This window comes from Cavia porcellus, unplaced genomic scaffold, assembly GCF_034190915.1.
Source record: "Cavia porcellus strain 051 isolate PalLab524CR breed Dunkin Hartley unplaced genomic scaffold, mCavPor4.1 scaffold_13, whole genome shotgun sequence".
NCBI lineage: Eukaryota > Metazoa > Chordata > Mammalia > Rodentia > Caviidae > Cavia > Cavia porcellus.
The window spans coordinates 45860466-45887397 of record NW_026947496.1 but is presented as its reverse complement, the minus strand read 5'-3'; the positions used below and the strand labels follow the sequence as shown (position 1 = coordinate 45887397).

At 35.4% G+C, this 26932-nt stretch overlaps 1 protein-coding gene and 1 non-coding gene across 2 annotated transcripts in view; one reads left to right on the top strand and one right to left on the bottom strand.

Moving 5' to 3' along the window:
* Taf3 (TATA-box binding protein associated factor 3) overlaps positions 1-26932 on the top strand; it is a 154237-nt gene that overhangs the window by 18233 nt on the left and 109072 nt on the right. The window lies entirely within an intron of this gene.
* Positions 12436-12539, bottom strand: LOC111757918 (U6 spliceosomal RNA). Its single transcript, XR_002792166.1, has one exon. It is a non-coding gene; the product is annotated as a U6 spliceosomal RNA (small nuclear RNA).

Below are 26932 nucleotides of genomic sequence, written 5' to 3'. Positions count from 1 at the left end.
TTTTCCTATTTAGAGTTTGTTGCTATGATATTCCTGTTAATACACATGCAAGGGTCCAATGCCCATGCACTGCAAAAGCAAAACAAATAATAAAAAACAAAATGAAGATTTGGGGTGCACTGTGCCACTTAATCTCACTTAGATTCTTGTAAAGATTTAGGGTCATTGTGTGGGGTATATCAATCCAGGGTACATAAGCATTATCTATAGGCTAATCATGTATATAATTGCATTAAGTACGTATAACAGTTGTGATTCATAAAATACAAGTCCATTTAATATTGCTTGGTTTATGGATTGTTGTCATATATTTCCCCAATTAATACATACTAACATTTAACAATTATTGATGGTTTATGAGATAGTTTGATATAAAAAGGAGGTGTTATTTATTAGAATTAGTTGCTTTGCTTCAAGTCTGAATCCCGTCTCCTGATAAATATTGCTTAAACAAGAACAATGAAACTCTGTTATTTTCTGTTCTCAGCGATGTACCTGTAGATTAAATCTTTACTATGTTTTAATTAAGAAGCCAACTTGACAGTTACTGCTCTTTCATTGATCTCCTCTCATGAATGAGAAAGCACTATATCCATTTTATGCTGGGATTGATAGCACAGCTTATGCTGTCGCTTAGGAGAAGCCCTATGCAGGAGGCAAAGTCTATACCACATGTAATTTCAAAGTTAAACTTGCCGTGCATATTCGAGTGTTTTAGAAATAAAAGTTTAGATTTATTACTAGTGTGTTCCTTTGGTAGTTTATGCATCGTCCTGTTATGGTATTGTGTGGTTTGGTCATCATTCAAATATGTGTTTCCAAGGTTCATGGCCTCTGAATCTCTCTCTGGCTTCTTGTTTCAAGATGTTGTCCCCCCGCCCCCCACCTCTGTGACACCAGCTCCCTTAAGTGCCCTCCCAAGGACCCTACCAATATCACCTTTCCTGCCCCATCTTAGTCTTTGAATCTCTAGAACTGTGCTCTAAATAACCCTCTTTTCTTTATAAAGTCAGTCTGAATCAGGTATTTTGTTATACTAATGAAAAAAACACTGCTGTTTAGTTCCTTTAGCACAATTTTACTGTCCTCTGGTTGTGTGTGCCAAGCAGTGTTATGAACACAGAAAATTCCTAAGTAAACTAAACAAACATATCTGGTCTTATTTTTTTATACTTTAGGGGTGAAACAGACAGGAAGTTATAAACATAACAAAGAAAAATTACATAGCACTTTTTGGAAGGAGATAAGTACTCTGAAACAATGGAGCATTAGAAGGGCAAATAAAAATGCTAGAATGTCAAGGAGAAAGTAACAGTTTAAAATATGGTGGTCACAGGAGTATTGTGAAAAAAATTGATCAAAGACATAAAGGTGGTAAGAGGGAGCTCTTGACCACAAGCAGAGAAAAATCAGTACAGACCTGCAAAGGGCAGGAGATTGGGATGTCTAGGCCCGCACACAACTCAGGATGACAGGAATAGAGCAAGATGGGCAGAGGCTTAGGGAGGATCAGCAGCAAATTTTAGTCATCAGTGCTGCAAGCCTGAGTTCAATATTTACTCCCAGTGAGATGGATTGAAGCATGTTAATATTTAAAAACATGTTTTATTATGGAAAAAATTCAAACAGTTTTATTTCATTCACTCTTCCTCCTTTTATATTGTCTTGATGATAACCTCTTATATAATCTCATTGTAAATGTTCAGGTATGTATTCCTATATGATAAGACCTATTTTTGGCATGGTTATGATAGTATTATCACACCTTTAAAATTCTTGAATATCATAAAGTAGTTCTTTTCAAAATTCTTAATTTTCTCAAATATCATAAATATTTTTGTTATGATATATTGTTTAAATTATGATCCAAATAGCTGCACACATTGTGACAAGTTTAAACCTTTTTCTCTCTCTTCCTTCTCTATTACTTTCTCATTTGCATTTAGATATTTACTGCAGAAACTGGTCTGTTTGTCCTGTATATTTTTAATAGTCTGAAGTTTGTGTATAGCATTGTAATAGTGGGCTTTTTTGAGGTGGGCAGGTAAACACAAAAGTGCTGCAAACTCATCACTCCCTGCCTATTTTATTCTTGGCACTTAAGTTTATCATGTTGTATGGTGGAAATACTACTTAACTGCACGTTACTCAGTATTTCTCCACTTCCCATTCAGGTGCATGAAATTGGCATCATGGGAGTATTTTCATCCCTGAAGTCAGTAAATGCTATGGATCACAGTTTGGTGTATAGTTTTGTTAATTGAATAGACTTAAGAAAGTGATAGTGAAAAACACTAAAAAATGCTCCTTAAATTTCAAAATATTAGTGTCTATAGCTGCTGTATTGTGAATAGTACCAAAAATGAAGAATTGATCTTCTGGTATTCTAAAACGGTTACATGGTTAAAGAAAGAAGCTGTTGGTATTAGTGACAAGTAAACTTCCCATAGACATCTTCCTTGTGTTTTAGATTAAATCAGAGGTTACTAAGCTCTATCTGACCAGCAGCCCAATTCTGTAAATAAAATTTTATTGGAACACAGCTATGCTTATTTATACTTTGATCTGCATTGACAGAGGTGAGTAGATGTGACTGTAAATTCCACAAGCCTAAAATATTTGCTGTCTGACTCTTTAGAAGTTTGCTGTCTTCTGGCCTAACCTGAGATTCTTCTCAGAAGTACATTCCCTCTTCAGTTGTAGCCATATCTCATCTACTGATACATAAATTTAGCAGATGCCCACAAAAACTTGCTATGAAAACTAATAAATAGGCATTATAGAACTTATGTAGTATGTGTTTTTTGTAAATTATACTCTATGTACCTTTTATATAAATGAGAATTAAGTATGTACATACCCCACCAGTTAAGCATCTACCAACTCACCACTCAGTCCATTTGAACTGTCATCTAACAAATGGACCCAGTGATTCATTTTGTTACTGAAGTGACTCTACCCTTTAAATGAGGGAATGAAAATTGAGTAAGAAGCAGGAATGATCAAGTTTATAGGGAAAATGTATCAGTGACTGATTAGGATAATTAATACTGCAAAGAAATGGTTAGCCATTGCATATTTGGACACATAGTTTATATTTTGTCATTGATTTCTAGAAACAGCAGCCCCTAAGCTGCTTTTAAAAAATAATTAGAAAGGCCAGGGATATAGCTCAGTAGCATAAGTACCTGCCTGGCAAGCACAGAGTCCTGAGTTCAGTTTCCAGTACCCAGTAGTAGTAATAATTGGAAGGAACCATTTGCGCCCAAACAGTTCTTGGGTGCCCACTGTTAGGCTAGACGCAGAAAGATACATGAATTTAAACAATCTTAAGAAATGCTTTTGTTTATAGTTACTGAATTCTCAAATCTATAGCCAAACCACAAGTGACAAATGAGCATAGCTCCAATGGGAATGCTGGTTGGCAGTTTCCCTCATTTGTTAATGACAGGAGTTTTTCTGAATGGGATGCTAGTCTTTGAATTACCAGGAGAATATTTCCTCAGTTTTTGTGCTAATGATAATGGAACGACTGCAGGTAAAACACACTTTTAAATTTAACCTGCATTTTCAACGTATTTTTGCAACTTTCTTACCTCTTGATAACACAACAATAATTTTTTTAGCAATTAATTGATTTCTGTGGTGTAAACACTCTCACCGTGGCCAGTTTCCAGCCCTTCATGGGATACTACTGAATGTGATGTGAAGAGAACTACAACTGAAGCTTACAAAGTGGGTGCATCATTTAGATGCCATGGGTGTCAATAACTGCAAGAGTAATATAATGAGTTGTTAATTTGAAATGTCAGCTTTGCTTTTGATATAAGTAAGTTATAAGCTTATATGCTATAATTTCAACTCATATCGATAGTCCACTAAACGGTAGGTGGATCTCACTTTTTATAATAGACATGTATACAAAAAATTGATGTTTTAGAGATTTTTAAAAATAGAATTTAAAATGAAGACAAAATATGTTCTACTTAAAGGAAACTTTTCCTCAGTCTTTTAGAAAGTGGTAAATCCTTGTGCAAAATAAGTAATGATCTCCTACTTTCAGATTAGTTTTTCGAGAGGCATATACATGATGACTTTAGAATCAAGGAGTTCTCTTGAAATTTTCATTTGCTTGGAGGAACAATAAGAAATGCTCTGTATTGCATTTAAAATATTACCATAATAATGTTATAGTTGCACCCCAAAACATACTTTGAGGAATAGTAAATTCCCTAGTTAATATTTTGAAGTGTCTTTTCTTTTTTTTTTTTAATCTTTTTCTTTTTTATTGGTACCAGGGATGGAACTCACGACCACACACTTGCAAGGCAGGCGTTTATGCCGCTGAGCTAAATCCCCAGCCCCAATATTTTGAAGTTTCTTTTCAATTTACTTCTGTTTGGAAATCAGGCTCCTTTTTCTCTTTTATCTGAAAAACAATGAAGGCAGCCTCTGCCTACAATCCCAGCACTCTGGGAGGCTGAAGCAGGAGGCTTATAAGTTGACCCAAGGTGGTCAGTTTAGTGACTTACAAAACCTTGCCTCAAAGTAAAAAATAGGTATTGGGAATGAGGAATGTCATTCAGTATCATTCAGTCCTCAGTACTGTGTGGCAGAAGAAAAAATTACTTTAATATGAGTAAGCAGTTTGTTTCTAAGATGATATAAATTCAGTAGTTACACAAGCACCTAAAATTAATGAATGCAAAGGAAGAGGAAGGAAGAAATAAAGCATAACTGAAATGAAATGCAGGGTTTTTAGCAAGCTGTATGCACTTCTTTATGAAAGATGTCTGTCCATCACAGGTGCATCGCTTTATCCCATTACCAAGTTGAGCTGTTTCTTGCCACTGCCCCTCTAGATGATCTGTCCCAGAGAAAGTTCTCTGGAACCGAGGAGAAATTGGCAGGATGCCTGCCGTGTAGCAATGGGTACTCCCAGAGAGTGGGAGAGCTGGTGCCGGCGAGTCTTTGGAACATTAAAGTAGACACTGGATAGTGTACTATTGGGTGGACTGTCCCAGGACTCTACTCAGAACTGTTCTAAGGTTTTAAAAGGCATTTTGATTTTATGCTGCTTGAATTCTTCATCCTATTTGTGAGTTATTTCATGAAAGGGTAATTGTATTTTGATTTGAGGGAAATAGTGACTTTTTTCTTTCACACGGATATAAATATCTAAGAAACCTCTTAGCTTTCTCTTATCTTTTTTTTTTACGTGATTATTTGCCTCAGCATCTTAAGTGATGTTTTTGTTAAGGTCAGGAAAGAAAAAGGTAAGAGAAGATTAGAGAAGTTATGAAACTACTATTAGCTTTCTGCATTCAGTGGGAGAAAACTGATTTTTAGCTATAAAATGCCCCAGGGGTCTTTTCAGCAGTTTTCCCCAACCAACCTTATGGAGTTCTTAGAAATCTGATCTGTCAGTTGAATTATTTGGGGGAAGCAGGAGTAGGGAAGAGTGGAATTTGAGGATTTACAGGGTTGACAAATTACAAATAGTTTGAATGACTTCACTAAGGTATTAACTTTTGAGCTGTTTCATTACAAATAGGGATATGAAATCATTTTAGTTTCTCTATGTATCCCGTAGTAAAGGAACTCTTTCAAAAGAGTGGTTGGACTGGCTGGTAAAAGGCACAACTTTCTCTAAGGAATTTTGATAATAGAATAATAAATCTTTATTCTAAAGCTGCCGATTTATAAATCCTCAAAGAAATAACTGATATAGCAAGTGGTTTCTGGTACTTTTGTATGATTTGGAATTCTATTCTATTCTCCATTTTATATTTAGGTTTTATTTTCTTGTGGCATGTGATGCTTTGAAACCTCTCAGATGACACACTGACTTGTGTCATCTAGGCTACAATTACCATTGGCAAGTGTTGTTTGTTCTTCGATACACTGAATTATTTTTCACTAATTTTGGTCCTATGAGTTAGAATACGGTAAGCTTTCTTATTTCAGTAGAGTGGGAAGCAGAAAAATCCAAGATTGATCCTTAACTATCATGGTGAGCACTGTCTTAGTTTAGTAAGTAAATTTAGTATGTTTATTTGTTTTGATGCTCAGCACAACGGTTGTTAATAAAAGCTTATTTTAGGGCTGTTGTGTGTTTACTGTACATAACACAGAATGATGCCTGGAACATGAGCCTGTGCCCAGGATATAGCAATAGCTGTTTATTCTAATGTCAGCATCATCATGATTATCATTATCTGATTCATTGGTACATGTTAGGTTTTCATTTGTTTTTGATGTGTCTGTGTTTTGTTTTTTGAGCACTCATAATATCACTTTGCTTTTAGAAGAGAAAAATGAGAAAGTACTCACAGAGTTATGCTCTTGACTCTGCTGTTAACCTGAATCCATTTCTCTTCAAAGTGGGATAAATTAGAAAACTGAGAACTTTCAGATAGGAAAGGGTTGAGAAGCAGTCCATTCCTTTGTCTCTCAACATAATTAAAATAAGTTGTCCTTTTGATACTATAAGGAAACAATACCTTCCTTTTCCTTCTTGCCTAATCAAACTATACCTTGTAGCCCACTTAATACAAACAGTATGGTATATAGCAGAATGCCAGTATAAGCAAAGAAAAAAGAAAGATCTCTTTAGAGTTTGTTGTAATAAACTGCCTTCAGACAATATATGATTTCAAAGATTTATACTATCTAATTTCAGATACAGCAGTTGAGTTTACCATTTAGCATTCTATATTGCATTACGAGTGGAACTTTATTACTGAAGTTGAGGAATGAACCAGCTTTTTTGGAGCATCCACTCAGTGTTATGTTCTGTGCTTATTGCTTCAAGTGTGTCTGTTTGATGCTTACCACCACTCCGAAGTTGTGTTAGCTCCATTTGCAATAAAAAACTGAGACCCAGGGAAGTTACATAATTGTTTAAGCTCACACACTTCTTACATGGGAGATCCAAACTGTAAAGCAGGCTTGTTCAACTGCCCAAATTTTTATTTTTCCTTAACTTTGTAGTGAAAAAGTATGAATGACCAGTTGGGATGCAGAAGATTCTAAAAATTGTATTCTTTTTCTTCTGTTTAAGTTAGAAGATCTGAGATGTGAGGATGACATTAAAGGCAGTTACAGTTTGATCTTTTGTCTTCTTCAGGTTTCTATATTCATATGTTACTTCATGTTGATACTCTCTTGGAACACATTGTTGAAATTGTGATCCATCTTCTACACATATATATCTTATCTTTAAATTCTGCTGTATCCATTCTGGTTTCCAGGCAGGCTGTACTTAATTTACAGATCATCTGATACAGGCTTTTAATTCGGTTCTTTTCAGACCCAGATTCTACCATCCACAGTTCCTAAAGCCATGTCTGAGGTGAAGTTGCCCCCTGTTTACTAAACTGTCTCCCTTCTTCTATCTGTACCCCTACACCTTTGCTCTTGACAAGGAAAAAACTTTAGACTTTACTTATTTGAGAACAAGGCAAGGATGTAGGAATTAATTTGCCATTTGTGCTACAACCTACCCTCAATGGTATGTAATGGCTTTACTTTATTTTTTTAAATTTTATTTTGAAAGTGGTAGAATACAACAGAATAAAGCCAACTAAGATTGTATAGTGAAATTGGTACAGAACTTCACAGCAGGTTACCGGGATAACAGTAATAGGTATCACAGTATATTTCGTTATCTTTATAATAGTTGTTCTTTCAATCACGTATATCAAAATGAGATGAAATACAGAACATTATAGAACTTATCAAAACAGAATATTGAATAGAGCAGTACCATTAATCAGAATAGAGCAAAATAGTAATAAAAATATCTGCCTTCAAAGAGATGGTAGAAGGAAGTCCCCTTATTTGCTATGGTCAACCTCCCAGGAGACACTCAGATTTCTATTTTCTAATGAGAGGACAGGGGAAGGGGGGTAGTGGAAGTGGGATGTTTGACTTTAGGCCGTGCATCAGTAGGTTCACTATTGCTTAGCAGGGAGGCAGGCTGGTTGTTTGGTTTCACAGCGTCCTAAGTTCCAACATGGCGTGGATCTCAGGAGCTGCTGCTGGTTCTCCCCCTGGAAGGGCTGCAGTCTGCCACACTGCCTCTGCTTACCAGGGAGGGGAGGTGTTTGCTTGGCTTCCCAGCGTGCTAAGTTCCAACATGGCGCAGATCTCAGGAGCTGCTGCTGGCCCTTCCTCCTGGAAGGGCTGCAGTCTGCCACACCGCCACACCGCCACAGCTTACCAGGGAGGGGAGGTGTTTGCTTGGCTTCCCAGCGTCCTAAGTTCCAACATGGCGCAGATCTCAGGAGCTGCTGCTGGCCCTTCCCCCTGGAAGGGCTGCAGTCTGCCACACCACCACAGCTTACCAGGGAGGGGAGGTACTTGCTTGGTTTCCCAGCGTCCTAAGTTCCAACATGGCGCGGATCTCAGAAGCTGCTGCTGGCCCTTCCCCCTGGAAGGGCCGCAGTCTGCCACACCGCCACAGCTTACCAGGGAGGGGAGGTGCTTGCTTGGCTTCCAGTGTCCTAAGTTCCAACATGGCGCAGATCTCAGGAGCTGCTGCTGGTTCTCCCCCTGGAAGGGCCGCAGTCTGCCACACTGCCATCGCTTACCAGGGAAGGGAGGTGCTTGCTTGGGCTTTACTTTATTTCATTCAGTTTGTTTTCTTTCTCTGTTAGAATATAATCTAAGAAAATACATTTTGTCCATTTTATTCCTAGCACTTACAACACAGTGCCTAGTAGGTACTCATTTAATGTTTGTTGAACAAATAGCTCTTCCATATTCCATAATGATTATCAAGCACACTGTTTTAGTAGCATTTTTGCTTTGTATCTCCCAGACCATCTCATATTAAATATGACTACCAATGACAGTTACACTACGTAAGGTGAAATTTGCTGTTTGAAATTTTATTTTAAATATGAATTATTAAGTATTTAACTTGTGTTGTTTGAAAATTTCGTTTTTAGGGGCTGGGGATTTAGCTCAGCGGCATAAGCGCCTGCTTTACAAGCAGGCAGTCGTGAGTTTGATCCCTGGTACCGATAAAAATGAAAAAGACAAAAAAAAGGAAATTTTGTTTTAAAAAATGGTACAATGGAGATATATTTGTTAACTGTGTCCCAGCCTATTTTATTTATGTAGTACTTTTTAAAAATAAATTTATTACCTTTAAAATGTGTATTCATGTAACTTACTGATAACATAAAAGCCAAATACACCGTGGGCTAGTCATGCCATGCACAAACTGTGTTGAGACTCTGTATTGCCACTGCATTTAGAGGGGCTGGAGGGGAAGTTTTAAATTTTCAGGGGAAAAAACACAAACTTTATATTTGTCAGACACTTAGCACAAGGTAGCTTATAGTTTTAGTATTGAATCATGCTAAATTTCTTTTGATGATGTTGTATCTTTGCAAAACTAAATTTTAGTAGTGCTATGATAAAAACTTTAAAGGGGGTGGGGTTTTAGCTCAGAGGCATAAGTGCCTGCCTGGCAAGAGCAAGGTTGTAACTTCAATCCCTAACTCCCCCGCACCCCTCAAAAAAACTGTTTAAAAACTGCTGCAGAACAGGAAATGAGGGTGACTGTATTCAATCTGTACACAAGGTTAGAGAAGTTATTCAGTACCAAAAGGCACACAAATCCAAATAGTAATTGTGTATTCAAGAGTGAAAAATTAAGTTTTTAAAAATGTATGTATATGATTTTGTTTAAACAACTATTAAATTGTCATTACCAAGCTAGTAAGTTGTTTGAACATAACTACTTAACAGACAGAGCTGTTCAACACTACTCATGGCCCTAGTGGACCTCAAAATTGCCAAGACACCAAAGGCTCTTTTGAGCTGAGAAAGTTTGGGCAGTATCAGCACCAACAAATTTAGAGCTTTGAAATAAAAATTGAAATTACCAATTAGGTAATTTTACCCCATCCCAATCACAGCCTCTTCCTCCTTCCAAAAGTTACTCATACTTTTCTGTTGTTTGTTTGTTTGTATGTATATTTGTTTGTTTGTTGATGGTATGGGTATTGAACTCAGAATCTCTCACATGTTAGGGAAGCACTTGACTGCTTAAACTGTATCCCAGCCTATTTTATTTTGATACGAGGCCTTGCTAATTTCCTTTGGCTGGCCTTGAACTAATGATCCTGTGTGAGAGCCTGAGTAGCTGGGATTATAAGGATGCTCCCCCGTACCTGGCCACTTGTGATTTATGCTTTAGAATTATTTTATAAAAAGACACCTCCACTCATGTATTATTTGGTTACTCAGTGGTGTGGTTTATATACCAAAAAATGAAGGATAAACGCTTGATTTCTGCCCAGTCTTGAACTAGCATGAACTTTTCTATATTTGTTTTTCTGTGCTTTTGTCTTGATTTTACTAATACCTGGTAAGTTTCTGACTATGTATGTGGAGATGGTTAAGGCTCATCTAACACATTTCTTGGCTTAGGTCTAAAACCCACCATTTCTCAAATAAGCCTTGATTTTAAAAATTACTGTTTTTATGGATATAAATGTCTGTATTGATGGATTTTTTTGTCTTTCAGCACTTTACAGATGACTTTTCACTATCAGAACACAGTTTTATCTCTTTTTTCATTTTTAAATTGTAATTTTTTGTGTTCTGACATTACTTCTGATAAGAAGTCATATGTCATTTGTATTACTGTATTAGAATCTAATTTTTTTTCCCTTTTCTGTTTTCAAGCCTTTGTATTTGCTTTTCTGCAACTTGACTGGGATGCATGTAAATGTGGTTTCTTAATTTTTATTATGTTTGGGGATTAGTGAGCTTTTAAAATAATGTTTATTTATGTCTTTTGCCAAATTGGAAATTTTTCGACTATTTTAAAAAATATTTTCATCTCATCATCCCTTTCTGAGACCTCCAATTAATATATTAAGTGTTTTGCTATGTTCTATAGGTCATTCATATTTCTTTTTTTATTTTTTTCTGTTCTTGTGATGTAATCATTTATATTGATCTGCCTTCAAGCTTTCCTACAGTGCATGCTATTAATGTTTCATTTCAGATACAGTATTTTACTATTTTCGGGTATAGAATTATTGATTTTTATAATTTGATTTTTCCTTTTGATTTATTTTTATAATTTTCTTTTCCTCCTGAGGTTGCCAATGAACATATTTTCTTTTATATTTTGAATTAATAATAGTTTTTGTTATCTCCTTAGTATTGGTCTGAATTGATTGCCTTTCCTTTGATGTATGGTTGGATTTTCTGATTATGATTTTGACATTGTTAATGATTGTTTATAGACATTATGTATTCTCTTATATTTATTTTGGGAGGGCTGGGGATATTAGCTCAGTTGCATAAGTGCCTGACTGGTAAGCACAAGGTCCTGAGTTTGATTTCTGGGATGTGTGTGTATGTGTGTGTGTGTGTATGTGTGTGTGTGTGTATAAGTGGATACAAATATCTGTATTGGTAGGTTTTTTTGTCTGATGAGTATTTGTATTTTTTAAGTAGGAAGTAATTTGACTCAATTTAAATGTCCCAAGTATGTCATTTGTTTGGTTGAGCAGCAACTGAAATCTCTATAGTAAACTTTAACTGTTTAAGATACACAGTTTACTAAGTTTTGACATGTATATACTTCTGGAACTATTCTCATTGTCAAAATAAATATCTGTTATCCAGAGAGATCTGTTGTGCTTGAGCTTTCTTCTCTTTCCCAGGATTTTCTTTTCTTTCTCTTTTTTCTTCCTCTTCCTCCTCCTCTTCCTCTTCCTCCTCCTCTTTTTAGTGCTTTTTTTCCCCTTTGAGACAGTCTTACTACTTAGTCCAAGCTGGTCTTCAACTCACTATGTAGCCCAGGCTGGCCTCAAACTCATCTTGCCTCAGCTCCCAACTGCTGGGATTACAGGTGTGCTCCACTACACCTGGCCTTCTCAGGCTTTTCCAGGTTTGTCCCTAGGCTATCACTGACCTGTTTTATGTCACCATATGTTAGCTTACATTTTTAAAATTTTATATAATGTAATAATAGTATGTACCATTTACTGGTTCAGCTTTTTTTCATAATTAGCGTAATTATTTTGAGATTCATTCATGTTGCATCAGGTAATCCTAGTCTTTATTGCAGAGTAATATTTTATTATGTATATAATACACAACTTGCTTGCCATTACCCTATTAGGGAACATCTACTTTGTATCAGTAGTCATGATATGTTATTATTGAATTGTATTCCTTATTTTGAATATACCACAATTTACTTGCCAGTTAACCAGTTGATAGATCCACCTTAAATGTCTTTAACAATTAAAGGTGGAGCTATTAGCAGCATTTATGTATAGTTTGATATTTGTGCTTCATTTCTCTTGAATAAATAAATGCACAGGAATAGAATGTCTAACTCACATGGCTTATTATTGAGCCATTAGATTCTGTATGTTTTGGTCATCAGTCCTTTGTCATAATATGTTTTGCAGATATTAGCATGTAATCCTTACGCAGGGGACATGCTAATTTTCTCCATTTTGTTCCAGTTTTAGTGTATGTGCTGCCGAAGTGAGCATTATTCTATCCTGTTTCCGCAGGCTTTTGGAATGCTGGGGTCAAACATGCTAGGCAAATGCTCTACTACTGAACTACAGCCTCAGCCCCGTGCTTTGCAAATATTTTTTCTCAGCTGGTGGTTTGTCTTCCCATTTTGTTAGCAGATATTTTCAGGGAGCAGGAAATCCAGTATTATCTTTTTTTTTCTTTTACAATTTGTACTTTTTTCTATTCTAAGCTTTTTTGCCTTACCCAAGGTCCCAAAGATATTTTGTTTTGTTTTGTTTTCTTCTAAAAGGCGCACAGTTTTAGGTTTTATACTTAGGTTTATGATTTATTTTAATTTTTTGTATATAGTATCAGAATCAACTGATGGTTTTATTTTGTTTGCATGTGAATGTCAAATGATCTATACCATTTCTTGAACGGCAGTTCATTCTTAATGAATTGCCTTGGCTCCTTCGTTGACAATGGATTGACCATGTGTATTGTGTGTGGAGAGATGGCCTTATTAGATAAGATGCTTATCTGATGTTAGGGAAGCATTTCTGTAGGAATTCAGATAGATCATGGATCTAAAGATGTGTGTAGGAAACTCCCAGTCTGGCTTCTGACTGAAGAGTGATTCAGGGTGATGAATCGGGAGCAAAGTTATCTAGGAGTAAGAAGTTTAAGAAGAGCAAAAAAAGGTGAGCTTGTGGTCCAGAAAAGGAGAAAGCCAGCAGAGTAGCAAGATGTAACACTGAGCTGGGTTGTGGCCTCCATGGAGCTGGCAAAGAGGGGCACGCCTGCTTATGTTACTTCTGACAGTTTGGGTGTAGCAGGTTAAAAGTGGCAGTTGGATTCCTCTTTTAGATTTCACAAGCTAGAGTGAAATGGACAAGTTAATTAGTAAAGTATTCGTCTTAAATGGGCAGAAGTTTCACATAAATCAAAAATCCAAACAGCACTGTTTCTCTTGTCCAACTCCCCCTCCATTTCATTCCATCCAGTTCCCTAAAAATGCTCCAGTGTATGTGTCTCTTGAGTCTTGTCAGCTTTTGCTTATGTAGATAAAAACAACAGTATTTTATCCTTCCTGTTCATTTCTTACCTGGGCTATATCATTCAGTGTACAGTGTTCTGCACTTTACTTTTTAGTTTTTCTTACCAGTATATTCTGTCACCTTTTCCCTGAAAGTAGTGAAGAACATTTGAAGTGCTTTTGATGATGGGTACACAAAATTATCAATCGTCATGTTGTTTGAATTGTGATGTGATTTTTTAAAACAGGCAGCCTTCTGCTTTCAGCCCTTGGTGTCTAAGAGTCACCACATAAGAAAATCCGAAACAGTGCTAAGTGTTGTGTATGTAGAGAATAAAAACAGGACCTGCAGTGGTGATTACCTGTAGAATTTCCAGGCGAGACTTTTCCAAGAAGGTAACACTTAAGCTGATAGCTAGTGTGATAAAGAGCTAGTGATGATCAATAAAGGAGAGTGCACGAGACAAAAGAAGAACTAGTTGCAAAAGTTCAAGATGTGTTCAAGAAACAGCAGTAAGATCCATATGTCTAGAAACTGCTGCAAAGGAGAGAGGTATAAGATGAAGCAGGAATCAGTTCTTATCTGGTAATCAGGGAGAGGAGTGAAGATTTTGAGTACAAAGAGACACCATTGAAGAATGTGGTGGATTGAAAACTGATGGTCAACTTAACCACCAGCTGAACTAAATCAGTGTGGTGTGAGTGCAGACCGTCTACCTGAGGACTGTTGCCAGCATAAAAAAGAGAAGTGGAGAGGACGAGAGTAGCACTTTGGATTCTAAGTGTTGTTGTTTGGAGCCATTGGTTCTCCTGGAAGAGCTTGTCATGCTGGCTTCCCTAAGAACGAGGCCATTATCATCAGAGGAGCTTGGGACTTTGTCGCTGAGAAGGGCTGCAGTTCACTTTGTGGGAGCTCTGGTCCTTACTTTGAGCATCCTTTTCTGGCTCCAGAGGGGAAGATGTCTGCTGTTCAATCTCCAGAAGAAGTTTGTCTCCCTGGCTTTCTGATATGAACTCAGCTATTATCACTGGAGGTGCTCGGGACCTCATATTATCATTGGAGGCGCTTGGGACCTCATTGTCTCTGAGGATGACTGTGGTACTTTTCAAGGGAGCCCTGGTCCCTGTTTTGAGCATCGCTTCTTGGCTTCAGTGAACCCTCAGGCTACTGGCACGGATCTTTACCCTGCTGGCATAGACTTTCTGGCTTCACTGCTAACCTTTGGACCTTCTCAGTGCAGATCCATGAAACAGACTTGCATGAGTCACTATCGTGGACTCTAGGCCTCCAGTTGGACTCATGGAGGACGTTGTCAAAGGCTCAAGGTTTTCAACTGGGCTCATGCAGGTTATTGAAATGGAATCCAGGCCCTTGGCTGGATTTGCTAGGTGTTTAATGTGTGGACAGATTGCCTGTACTTTCTTTGTAATTGTCTCCTTGGGTAGCCATTATAAATAATACTATAAATTATTGTGTCCTGTATGTAATTATTTTCCTTTCAGTCTCTTAGTATAACGAAGAGTTTCAGGTATAAAAAAGAAAATAGAGCAGCAAGAAAAAACTGTCGCCACATGAGAAGAGAACCAAGGAAGGCCATTTGGAAGCGAGTTTGAAGAACCGTTTGCAGTGTTAGGTGCATCTGATTGATGCATTGTTGGAGAACCGAAAAGAGCTTTGTTTTTATAGTACACTCTAAAATGTAATTTACTTGGAATTGCTGACTCAATATTTAAAAGATAACCTAAGTTTTAGAGCTGAGGCTATAGGTCAGCTATACAATGTTTGCTTTGCATGTTCAGGGTCCTGGGTTAGATCCCCAGTACCAACCAAACAAACAAGGAAAAAAAAAACTATGATATATCCGTGTATCTATATTTGTCTTTTAGATCAATATACAGCTTAAATACAAAGCTGAAAATTTCAAGTATGCATATATGTATTTTAAGACTACGTTGTATTTTAAAAGAAAGATTTAGTACTTGTTCATTTTTTTCTAAATTCATAATGGTGATGATGTTTTAGGAAATCAATGTTTAAATTAGAGCTCAAAAACAAGTATTTTGTTGCTTATTTTTATATGATATTCTGTCTCTAAGTTAGTCAAATTGCTTATCTTTTACCATGACTGGATCTTTATTTATGTATTTATTTGTCTTTTTTTTTTTTGGTCTTCCTTTGAGACAGAGTCTCGCTGTGGAGTTCAGGCTGGACTTGAGCTCACATTGTAACCCAGGCTAGTCTCGAACTCACAGTAATCCTCCCACTTCAGCCTTCCAAGTGCTGGGACTACAAGCATGCACCATCTGGCTATGATTGGATCTTTAGTGTCCTGGATTACTTGGAAAATTTGAGGAAGGGACACACTCATTTTGTATAGTGTTTTAGCTATGGAGGAGACGGAGTGGCTGCTAGAAGTTTATAGGTAAGGAGGACAGTCTTGCACAGGTTTAAATATGAAGTAAGATTGGCATGTTTATTAGCCAAAATGAGAATTAAATTTTTGTTGTTTTACCAGTGAACTATTCTGAATTGAGAATAATAGAAAATCATCATCCAGCAATAATAATAACAGCAAAAGTTCTTGTTATACTAACAGAACCAAAGTGGCTGTTTAGGAGTAGAGGCTGCATATCATAGTGTTTGAAACCTTAAAACTTGAAGGCAGACAGTGTTGCATGCAAGTTTTGGAGTAATCTAGTAGTTAGGTTTTTACTGGATGAGCTGCTTAAACGTTTCATCTCATTTCCTCCTGTATAAGATACAGATCATAAGTAGTGCTTATCACCGGGCAGTAATAAAGATGACATAATCTATGTGCAGTTTTAAGGGCCATGTCTTTTGGCACCTTGAGAGATTGAACAATATCACTGATGATACATTTAATGTAATTATTATAATTGTTAGCTATTTCATTCATAATTCCAAAGGCAAGTATTCATAACCTAATTTTTAGATAAAAAACACATATAGAGAAATTAAAGTTTTACTTATGTCACACAGCTAGGAAATAGAGGTAGGATTTAAACTTAAGGTCTGTGTATTGCCTTCTAAAAAAGACCTGAAATTGGATTCACATCATTGGATTAAGAGTTCATAGTGTAAAAGAATAACTACATCATAAAAAAATTCCCCTTTCATGTATTTTGTTTTGTTTTTCGTACCAGGATCAAACTCAGCACCTTACACTTGCCAGGCAGGCACTTATATCACTGAGCTAAGTCCCAACCCCCCTTTCTTGTCCTTAGTGTTGTTAATTTGAAGATTAGCATTAATATGTTCATATTCTACTGCTGTTTTAAAAATAAAAACTTAATATTGTGTATGTCAGATAAAACTTTTAAAATATCAGTGAGATAAAAGAAATATATCATTTATAAATCTTACTGCGTAGGGCCGGGAATTTAGCTCAGCAGCACAGTGCCTGCCTAGCAAGCACAAGGTCCTGAGTTCGATCTCCAGTACAAAAACAAAACCAACAAACAAACAACAAAAAACCACCACATAATGAGATCTCTCCTTCCAGGGGTAAGTATATATGTGTTACACACGGGTTCCTTTTTCCACAATGAGATCATCCTGTACATTCTGTGTTCTGATTTGGACCCCTCCCTCTTACACCATTGTGAATGTCTTTCCTTCTCCATTAACCTCCCCTAGTGGCTACATATTACTGTCTTGTGCCTGTGTATGGTTCATTTGTCCATTTCTCTGGTTTAACATTTTGATGGTTGAGAATTTTTCACTATTTTAAGAGTGCTTTCATTAACACTTTTACACATGCCTTATTCATACTTTCTAATGTCCTTAAGAAAAGCTCCTAGAGAAGTAGAATCGGTGGGTTGATTATAGGGTACCGCATTTCCCAGGCTTTTGATACATTCTCTCACTTACTCTGCAGAAGGGCTGTCCCAGTGTGCTCGCCCAGCTGCCTCTCTCTCTCCCACATCTGCACCCGTTGATGAGGATTTTCATTTTGACCTTTACAAACCAATTAGTTGTGTCTTACATGCCTTTGAGTACCAATGAATATGTTTGTGTATAAACTTCGCATTTCTCTGTGGTAGATTGCCCAAAAAGTTTGTTCTTTACCCATTTCATTATGTCCGACTTGAATTTTGGTTAGCTTGGAGAAGGAAAAATTTTCAGACATTTAAATTCTTTTAATCTCATTTTGCACGTTTCAATGTAGGGATTTCAGGTGAGCATACTTTCAAAACATTTTTAGATAAGGAAAATGAAAAAAGATACTACTGAAATATACAAATAGTAATATAGGTGTCATTACTCATTTAAAAAAAAAAAACCTTGTTCTAAGAATTTGTCTTTACAAACTGGATAGAGCTAAAACATTGAACTCATTTTTACAAATAGAAGATAATAAAACTGATCTTTTCCTTTCCTCAGTCCATCATTCCTCCTCCTTTACATTTGAAATTCTAATCAATCAATGTGCTTTGGAACTACTACAAAACCATTTCTGAAGCTAGGTATAGACACATGCCTGTAATCTCCAGTACTCAGGAAGGAGACTGAGGTAAGAGGATCATTGCTAGTTCAAGGCCAGTTTGGGCTACAAAGTGAGTTCAAGGCCAGCCTAAAGTGTATAGCAAACTCTGTCCCAGAAAGACAAAAAAAATGGAAGAAAGAAAAGAAACCATTTCTGGCTTTTATGGAAAATATATCCTTTAAAGGAGCTGGTGATTTAGCTCAGTGGCATAAGCACCTGCCTTGCAAGCAGGTGGTCATGAGTTCAATCCCCTGTACCGATTTAAAAAAAAAAAAAAATATATATATATATATATATCCTTTAAAGTAACTTCAAATCTATCCGGGTATGGTTGTATTGTCCTCATTTTTACTTCTGTTGTAATTCTTTGCTACTTTCAGAATTTATTTTGTTATGTTTCGTTTTTCCTTCCCGTGGTAATCTAGCGTATTTCTTTACATGAGTAGTACCTTCCAATAGAAGATACTCAGGGGGCTCCTTATGAAATTGGAAATGTAACTGTTAGTGAGAAGTGGAGGTTGTTTTTGAAGAAAAGTCAAGACAGGGGGCTGGGGATTTAGCTCAGCGGCATAAGCGCCTGCCTTGCAAGCAGGCAGTCATGGGTTTGATCCCCGGTACTGATAAAAAGGAAAAAGACAAAAAAAAAAAAAAAAAAGAAAAAAGAAAAAAAAAAGAAAAAGAAAAGAAAAGTCAATACAGTAACTTAGGAAACATCAACAAACTCTTCTCACAGGCAAGTTTGAACCCTGGCTCATGCTGGTTTCTGCTTCCTTCTCGCCCCAAGTCCTTCCTTGCCTTGGATGTTGCCACGGTTTCCTGCCCCGAAACCTTTCACTGTTCCCTGACAGTTTCCTGTGGTAGCTGCTCTGTTGCTTCTTCTATCTGTCCCTGCCAGTCCACCTTTAGGATGCTCACAGGATACGTTCTAGGCATTGTGGTCTTTGAGACGCAGTGTTCTGTTACTAAAACAAATGGTTTCCTATCCAGTTATGAAATGTTTGTACTGATTTCAGAATCTAAAATTTCTGTGACTTGGGTTGTTTGCATCCGTAATGGGAAAAAAATCTGTTTATTTGCAAGGAAAAGAAACATGATTTTGTGCAGTCTACACATAGTAGAAGCCAGTAGTTTAATATACTTGTTCTTAACTTTATTAATTTACTTTTGAAAATTTCTTTTCACAGTGTAAAATTCAAAGATTACATTGTATGTCACTTGAAGTCTTGCGTTTTCTTGTAACTCAGAATTTGATAGTTTTTTGGTCAAAGGAATTACTATATACTGTCTTAGTAATGGGGGTTGTTATTGATATCTATATGCTAACCATTCATTACTAACTGTTGCTGAATACAAGATTTTTTACAGAAATATTCATTTAAAGAAATATTTGTGAGACTCTGTGTCAAAAAACCAAAAAAAAATTTTTTTTTGTTTTGTTTTTTGCTCAGAGGTAGGGAAGAGAGAGAAAAGGAAGCCTCTTCAAAGACCTCCTGAGGTTCCAATTTTCTTTTGTCATTATTTGGGTTTTGATAACCCTGGCTGAGGGAAGACATGAACTTACGCTTATGTAGCAAAATATTAGAAGGAAAGAAACTTAGGTATTTTCTATAAACTATGGAAAATGGAAATAATAAACTCAACAGCAGATAAAATTTCCTGATGGAAATACTGTAATTTCTCAAAGCTGTTAAGAGTCCTGAAGTGCAAAAAGAAAGAAATCCTTGCTAGTTAAAAGAAATAAGTACAGAAATAAATTATCTATGAGTCTAAATTGATTTCAAGTAGCTATTGCTATTTGACATTGACATATGTATGACAGGCCAAGAAATAACAAATTAAACATTTAATGATATTTTATTAATGTCTGAATTTTAGATTAAGAAATATTCAGGTAGTACACTATTTCTAATATTTGTTCATCACCTAAACATAATTTGCCTTTTAGCCAGGTTGTGTATAGTTGGAAACCGCATTTCTTAAATTCAGTTACTTCAAAACTATAAATTTAATCAGGAAACTTTTCAAATTTAAAGTTAAATATTTATTTAAATTTAAAGTGACAAAGTTTAGTTTCTTTATTTACATGAAAGAAAACCAGTGAAATTTCCATAATTAAAGTTTATTCTGGCTTTTCTTCTTTTATCTGCAAAGTCCTATGATTACCAGTAGAGGGCACTATTGTAACATGATCAAAATGTTACTGAGTCACTAACTTCTCTGCCTTTGCAGTTAGGAAAGTGTTTTTAAAAGCAATGTTCTCTGTGTAATTAAAATCAGTTCTCTGTATAATTAGCAATCGAGCCTATTCTTCGTGGCAGAGTTTGCGGATGGCTTTTCTTTCTTTCTTTCTTTCTTTTTTTTTTTTTTTTTTTTTGGTCTGTGCTCATCTATAGCCAATGCCAAAATTGTTGCCTATTAAAACATAGAAAGTTGTATTGCTGTTTATCAGCACTAAGCAATACTGTGGATGGAAGTATATAAAATTAAAGTATGCTTCATTTAGGTGCTCTGAGCAAATTATTCAATAGGGAATGTTTAAAATTCTTGGTTCTATCTTGAGAAATAGCAGAGTTAATGTGCCATAGTAATAATAACTTGTGTTCAGGTGCCCTGAATAATAATAGAGGACAACTAATTCTTGCAGCATTTAAAAAAATGTATTCACATTAGTGTACTGCTTGAGAAAACCGCTGATCTACTTAGCAAATTCTCTATATAATTTCCTTTTCATGTTTCCTTAAAATCATACAATATTGATTTAGATACCAAACTACTAAAGTACTGATTATTAAAGCACAATTAAAGTTTTACTTCTCTTTCTTAAAAGAACGTAAATGTTATATAAGATGACATTAAAAAGCGTGCATTCATTGCCTGGCTGCCCCGGGAAATATTTGGGACCAGTGAAGTTAGAGAGAATCTAGGCCTAAATTTCAAGTTATCAGAGGTATAGTTTATGAAGTTATAATTTATCCATAAATTCCAAAGTCTCCATAAATAGTTTAAAAAACAAACAGAAGTCTTATTTCAAAGCCAAACTATGAGTCATTTGCTGTGTGATTTTTGGAACTGAAAAATTTATAAATAGTAATTTTAATATATTTGAAAGTAATTTCATGTGCTTTAATATTTGTAAAAGAAAATTATTTGAGAATTGCAAATCTTAATGATGCATTTTTGACATTTTAATTGGTGGTTATATAAAATCAAGGAATTAGTATTTTTTAAAAGAACTTTTTTTAACTCAGTAACATTTTAATAGTATTTCAACAATCAGTAAGAATCCAGTTGACTGCTGAAGTGAATAATTCTGTCTCTCAAAATAGGATTTTATTTAAAAAGTGAAAGTTGCTTGCTTTGGCTGATTTTGCATGTTAGACCTAGGAAAGCAGAATTCGTAATTTTTTACTTAGCTGTTTACTTTGATAACAAAAATTGTAGGGATAAAATTTGAGAGAAAGTAACAGTGTTTACAGACACTATCATGTAACTTAAGAAAAACATTAAGAAATATCTTTTATGCATTAGTCATTGTAGGTGTAATTTTAGAATTTTTTAAGTTTCTCTGATATTATAGCTGTCCCCAAAGGAAGACATTCTAGTTCCCGTTCATCAAATGAGCCCTGTACTCCTTTTTGCTTTAGGGTACACTGCAGACAGATAGGGTCGGGCATTTTGAAGAAGCAGGCAAATAACAGGTTCCTAGATTAGGGACTGTACTGCTTCTTTGATTAAAGTACGGTGGATGGATTAGAGAGAGTAACAGTGCTTATTTAGGTGTAAAACTATTGTTTTGTCATTTCTTATTGCCAAAATGAGAATAAAACAGATTTGCATTTGCTTGAAGCATTTCTGTCCAGTACTTACAGGTCCCTGCATCATCTTGGCAATGACTAGTGCTGCGTTTCCCCCAGAGAGACCATCACAGGTTTTAGCCAAGTGATTTTATGCAGCAAGGTCAAGATCAGTTTTATCTCTATAGATGAGTCAAGTGCATTAGGATCGATAGGTAATAGTAAAATGCACTGAAAATATTATTGCTAAACTCTTAATGAATTTTTAAAGCTGTGAGTTTGTCATGTAAAACATATCTCTTAGTAGGATTGTTGTGTTTTGGTTTTGAATGGAGGCCAGGAGAGAAATAATTTCTCAGATATTTTAAAGAAGAGTAAAAAAGCATGAACCGATTAAGGGAACATTTTTGGAAATCAATAGCTGCTCTATATTTAAGCCTGTACTGCTGACATCTTAAAACTAGTTTCTTTATAAAGAAAAAAATACAAAAAAAATTAGAAGGCATTTATAAATTGGAAACAACTTGAATTCACTTGTTAGTCACTTCGGGACATTATATGATTATATATCTTACCTATCAACTTTTTGGCATAAGTGAAATTTCTGCTTTTTTAGTTGGGGAATGGTGATAAAAAGAAAGACATACACCAAGAGAAGATAATAAGTATGTCATTATTTTAGACATTCTAACCTGGAAAAAAAATACGTATACACACGTGACATACAAAACATTTTCATTGATTTCCCCCCCCCCATACTAATATTTTTATGGCTTATGCTCATGGATATATTTTTAAACATGGACTCTGAAAAGATCTTTTGTCTTTTTTTTTTAAATTAATTTTCTGTTAGTAACATGACCACAACATTAGGAGAAAGGTAGATCAAATTTATTTTCTTTCTTGGTACAGATTCCATAGAAAAGTTTTGTCACAGATTCCTTACCTACAAATATCATGGAAATGTTCAAAACGTATAAAGGAACTGTGTATTGAACTCATAATTTACCATTTTCTATATTAAAAAGAGATTTCATAGGCTTGAACTTTGAGATTTTGCTCTGTATGTATTTATGCTTAATTGTCCAAAAATGTGCTTTTTCTTTGCTACTGATTTTAGAGATATCAGTTTGTAGATTTACCTTGTTTTAAATGAAGTTTTCTTATCTTAGTTGTTAATTGAGATAAGGAGACTGAAACCAAACTTCCTGGTGATTTCAGGTATTATTCAACAGTCATTATTTATATGGTAGTAAACAGTACACTCTCTTGCTATCATAATCATCCTCCTTGCTTTTGTCTCTTTTCTTGATACTTCATACGTTGTTTATTTAACCCTTTAAATTGAAGGCAGTGTCAGCATCTGGCACTATTTCTGGAAACTGTTTTCTTTAAAACTTTGTATAAATGATGGCCTTTGAGTCTTACATTGATAAATCTTGACATGTGGGTCTACATTTCCACCCACTCAGCCATTTGTTTTTCAGACTGAGATGAGACCATTGTCCTCAACCTTCAGGTGCTTTATTTTCTTGCTGGAGTAGGTAGGTTGTGCTGGAAGAAAGAGAAACCGAAGGCGAGGGACCAGGCGGAAACCTCACAGAGAGCGGCTGCTGTTCTGGAGCGGGCAGGCATGAAGGGTGCGCCGGCCTCCAGCGGGCAGGGGTGTGAAAGAGAAGTTGACTGTCTCCTTTCAAAAGTTATCTTTGTGTGGCAGGGCTCATGCAATACTAAGAAAATTAGAGCTTTAAAAACAGAACAATGGTCCTTTTAAAATATAGTTAGTTTAGTGAATTCACTCCTCCAAACCTGTGGTGTTTAATTACTAAAAAAAGAGAAATCTTTATCTACTAACAGAAAAGCAAAAATGGCAAGTTTTCACGGAGAACATTTTAATTCTACTTTAATGAAGAAGGCAATACAAGCAGCAAATTTTTAAAGTTCATTTTTTTCTCAAAGGATAAATTTTACTGGCAGAAAACAAATTCCATAGCAATTTCATACCAGCCATAGCAATTTCATATAATTATTAAAGTTTTAAATTTATATTTGAAAAAATGAAATTTGTTTTCTTAACTTTGATGTGTCTTTTTTATATAATATAGCGAGATGCCAAATGACCAAAAGAAAAATTTTCATGTGTGATAAATTAGTTTATGCAGTTTTTATATTTTTCTTTCTTTTGTTTCTGAATTGTCATTAAATTGAAAATTCTAGTGAGAGAAAGACCAGGTCATTGTTTGGAGTTAATTTTCTAAAATAATATAAAGTGTTCCTTTTATTTAAAAAAGATTAATTGTTTCTTAAAAACAATACATTAGCTTCATTTTTAGGGTTCCCCATATTTCAGGCTAGGATCTAGTTTTCTCTAAATTTAATTAGGAACTTATATAGAGAGGTATTTTGTTTTGAATAAAATGGGCCATGGGTTGGTATTTTAAAATACATATTGTTTTCTAATACTTTTTTCTGTTGATCTTTAAGAATTAGATGTAAGAGAACAACTTACTTATTGTAACAGTAGCTACTGAAATGCTTTTATTAGAAATGAATTCTTCACATAGGCAAAAGAAAAGCAGGGCAGACAGTCTTATAAATTCATGTATGTGAAGAGCTGTGTACAGAATCGGGTGTAAATATGTCATTTTTTGTGGACTTAGTCTTTTTTTTAAAATAGATGTCCTAAAATTTGAGGAAGTTCTTTGATTTAATTATCTTTACCTTTGGAAATCATTATTTCTACTGAAACTCTGTGTTTTTGAATTTTCTTCCACCTAATAAAACTATTTTTCTACTCCCCAGATGGATTACTTAAACTTTGGGAAGTGCTTGATTCTTCCAGATTTTTTTCTTGTACTGGAAATAGGACAATGCTAAACCTATCACTTTTACTTTGATTTGCTTCCTTTATCTTTAGAAAATCTAAATAAAAGTGTCAACCTGATTTTCAAATCTCTCTTTGAACTTCCTTTACCCAAACTGCTCACTGTCTGCTCACTACTTTTTTTTTTAATGTAGAATCTACAATTGACATTTCTTACTCTGTAACTGTCCTTTCTTGGATTTAAAAAACACTTTTACAGTGCTTTGTAACTTTAACTATTACTCCTTTCTTGTAACCATAAGCTTAATTGAGAATCTTATAGAATAAATGAAAATATTACCAACCTTTGAAAGTCTTCAGAAGTAATCAATAGTAGTTTTATATACAGAATTTGTCAAAAAAATGTATGCACCCTTAACTCACCATACTGGTAAATGTCTGAAAGCTAATATCTTTCATAGTTGTATAGGCCAAAGGTAACTGTATTAATCTCATGATGTCTCAATAAATTCAGTAATAAAATATTTATGTAACTTGTTCTTTTCCTGATGTACACAGTTTTTGGGCAGACTGTATAATTTTTAAGATACTTGAATTTGCAACTTTGGAAATCATTGTTTGTGTTTTGTTTTGGATTTTGAAACAGGGACTCACTGTGTAGTCCAGGTTGGCTTTGAACTCATTATGTGGCCCAGGCTGACTCAAAGGGCAATCCTCCTGCCTCTGCCTCCTGAGTGCTAGGGTTACAGGCATGTCGCACCATGCCCAGCTTTGGAAATCATTGTTAAGGACTGAGATGGTAGAAGTAGGGGTATGGATATCTAAGAGCTTTTACTTTCTGTTTATATTAATATATTTCATGTTAATTACTCAGTATTTTTAAAATTTCACGTAAAAGAAGTAGACACATTTCTTAGCTTAGAATTGTCAGCAAAAGTTAAGAAAAAAGTTGGGATTTGTGACTCAGTTCTTTAACAAACAGAAAAAAAGTTGATGTAAAAGGTACTGGTTTTTTTTTTCTTTTCCTTTTTATCGGTACCGGGGATCGAACTCACGACTGCCTGCTTGCAAGGCAGGCACTTATGCCACTGAGCTAAATCCCCAGCCCCCTGTAAAAGATACTGTTTAATTCTTAACTATTTTGAGATTTGAGACTGTAATGAGAGTATGGCATATATGTACTATTCAAATTTTGAATTGTAATTGTTTTGTTTTGGTTTTTTGGTACTGAGAATCAAACTTAGAACCTTGTGCTTACCAGGTAGGCACTTGTGCTGCTGAGTTATATCCCCACTTTTTAAATTAAAAAATGCTATAAAAAGATATGAATTCCTTTCTTAAGGATTAATATTAATTATTATTATCATCTTATGAGAATGAATCTAAGAAAGATACAGCAAAAGTAGCTTCTGAGATTACAATTCTAATTGAAAAATAAGACAACTGAGCCCCATAGCAATGAAGTGACATAACCAAGGCTTTAAAGCTGGTTAGTGACCAAAACCAAGATGTTTCATTTTAAAAAAAAAAACTATATGACAAATACCTCTGTCTGTCTTTTGAGTATGCCTTTTACACCATTCATTATGTTGAAAAGCAATTTGCTGAAATGTAGTTGCCATATTATAGTGGCAATTCAAAACCAGAGTATTTTAGAATTAATGTTTCTGTTACCAAACATATCATGATGTCCTTTGAGTAGGCTTGTATCTTCCAACTGAGCATTTGCTCAGTACACATTTATTAGCACATACTGTGTGCCACCAGTGTGCATAGAGGTAGCTCACAAATACTGTGCATCTGATCTGCTCATGGTACAAATTATTCTAAAATGTGGTTTCAAAAAGAATACAGATATTCAATTATATGGATGTGCACAGGAGCAGACCCTGATTTTGTGAGGCCTAAAGTTTGTACAATTTAAGGATCTGTTAAAAAAAAGTAATATAAAATGTAAATATCAAAAACAAATTCAAAGACATATCAGTAGAAAGGAGAACTGTATTGTAAAGTATTATGTAGCAGTGGAGAAGAGAATTGTCAGCAGAACACAGTGTGGAAAAAGATCCTTCACTGAGTTGAAGGAAGGAATTCAGGCCAAGCAGTGTTTGGCAGGTGGTGCTTTGGGAGGGTCAGGTCCTAGGGAGGAGCTGGTGATTGCTTCCTCCTGATCTGAGTGTGTTCTGCTTGTGAAAAGTCATCAAGCTGCACATGAAGGATGGATGCACAGTACTGTGTGCCTATTATACTGAAGCTTGGGAAT